The sequence below is a fragment of the Palaemon carinicauda genome, chromosome 13 (genome assembly GCF_036898095.1).
Source record: "Palaemon carinicauda isolate YSFRI2023 chromosome 13, ASM3689809v2, whole genome shotgun sequence".
NCBI lineage: Eukaryota > Metazoa > Arthropoda > Malacostraca > Decapoda > Palaemonidae > Palaemon > Palaemon carinicauda.
This window is the reverse complement of record NC_090737.1, coordinates 201521-204590: the sequence shown is the minus strand read 5'-3', so window position 1 is coordinate 204590 and position 3070 is coordinate 201521.

The window sequence follows — 3070 nt, the reverse complement described above, 5'->3', positions numbered from 1 at the left end:
TCTTGGGTAGGACCCTAGCCTATGTGCAATGGTCTTCAATTGTTTTAAGATAGAGTTATCTTGCTTGAGGGTACACTCAAGCACAATATTTTATCTTATTTCTCTTTCTATTGTTATTTTGAAGTTTTCATATAATATATTTGTTTTAATGTTAATAATGTATTCATAAACTTCTCTTATAGTATATTTCCTTATATCCTTTCCTGACTGAACTATGGTTGTATCTTAGCAAGTAATAATAATAATAATAATAATAATAATAATAATAAAAATAATAATAATAATAATAATAATAATAATAATAATAATAATAATAATAATAATAATAATAATAATAGAAAGATTATAGGACCTAAAAGTTTATCAGTTCATATCAAAGAAATTTGACAATAAAATCTCCACTGCTCCCTGATATCAGCCCCCTTTTTATTTTCTTTCTACGGCCAACTGACAAAGTAATTTGAATTCTAACCTTTATTTCCGATTGGGTAGGAGCTATTTTAGTCTTTTTCAATGATATTTCAGTCTGCTTTTATGTTGCCATATCGAATCACACCACTCTCTCTATCCAATGGCAACATTCCCTACCTTAGGCATTATCTTTACTCCCCTGACACCCCCGGCTGGAGATAGAGGGATCCTTACATCTCAATCTTACCACCAAGCGAGATCATTGCTATTCTAATCCTTATTCATGACCATGCAAGGTCTATTTTAGTGTATTTTTATGTTGCATTTATGTTCAAATCATAAAAAAGTGACTACAAAGAGTTCTTCAACTCTCCCACTCTAACTCCCCACCAGTCCAACACACAACGTAAGTAAAACGTATTACCAGTAATGTAAGATGTCGACATCAGAAGAAATTTGTTTTTTTCCTATTTTATTTTATTTTTTTTTTCTTAGCTATCATTTCTCAAAAATAATATAATATCCATGTCTTATATACTTCTTATTGATATTGTTCATTGTTTTCACGAGTAAAAATTAGCCTATTGTCATTATTTTGTATTTATTAAAATTCTAAGCAGTAGTCAATTCGTCATATACTTACACAAGCAGTTTCATTCTAAGCTTGTGAAATGCACAAAACAGGAATGACCTCCCCCAGTTCATAGTGAGTCAGTGACAGTTACACACAAGGTGGGATGACAGACGAACGAACGAACGAACCTTATGTATAATGAACAAGATTTTTTATAACCACACACTCTCTCTCTCTCTCTCTCTCTCTCTCTCTCTCTCTCTCTCTCTCCTCTCTCTCTCTCTCTCTCTCTCTTCAGAAATGTTTATGTTTGGGTTGTCCTAATTTTGTTTTTGTTTATTATATATATATATATATATATATATATATATATATATATATATATATATATATATATATATATGTATATATATATATATATATATATATATATATATATATATACATATATATATATATATATATATATATATATATATATATATATATATATATATATTTATGTATATATACATATATATATATATATATATATATATATATATATATATATTTATATATGTATATATATATATATATATATATATATATATATATATATATATATATATATATTTATATATGTATATATATATATATATATATATATATATATATATATATATATATATATATATATCTTATAAATTATACACTATAGATATAATATATATATATATATATATATATATATATATATATATATATATATATATATATATATATATATATATATATATATATATATCTTATAAATTATACACTATAGATATAATATATATATATATATATATATATATATATATATATATATATATATATATATCTTATAAATTATACACTATAGATATAATATATATATATATATATATATATATATATATATATATATATATATATATATATATATATATATATATATTTATATATGTATATATATTTATATATATATATATATATATATATATATATATATATATATATATATATATATATATATATATATATATATCTTATAAATTATACACTATAGAATATTTATTGCTGCAAAGGAAACAGGTGGATAATTTCACTATTTTTCTCTCTCACGTTAAATCCATTATTACTCTCGAATAGTTTTATATCTTTCATTGGCTATTTATCGTTGAATTTTTCGGGAATAACATAGACACCTCAATATATATATATATATATATATATATATATATATATATATATATATATATATATATATATATATATATATATATATTTATTTTATATATATATATATATATATATATATATATATATATATATATATATATATATATATATATATATATATATAGATATATACATATATATATATATATATATATATATATATATATATATATATATATATATATATATATATATATATATATATATATATATATATATATACATATATATATATATATATATATATATATATATTTCTTTTACACATAAAACTGAAGTGCTTTAACCTACCTTATAATTATAGATTATAGAATACTTCTCGTGTCAAAGGAAACAAACGGATGTTTAGATTGCATTTTTCTATAACGTTGGCAAGAAGTTTTAGGTTTTGACTGCTATGTATCGTGGAATTGTTATAGGATAACATCGTCACTGCAACGATTTTTTCTATTTATTTTTTTCTTATTTTTAGCACAATAACAGTCCATAGTCAACTATTAGAGAAGACCTTATAAAACCGAAATATATTGCCATTCTCTCTCTCTCTCTCTCTCTCTCTCTCTCTCTCTCTCTCTCTCTCTCTCTCTCTCTCTCTCTCTCTCTCTCTCTCTCATCAAAAGGTAAGTTTGTTTATCGTATGCCATAGCCTCTCTACCAGGTTATATTCCATTTACTTCAACTTCACTTTGGCTAATGCTTTTTGTCCACTTCCATTTCTCCAACAACTATTTGTCTTATAACTTTTTTTCTACCATCTTTTTTTCCATGATTTATTATAGTTGTCTAATATTTATACTTTTGAGGCCAGTTCAGTACATTACTATGATCAAATATCCAATG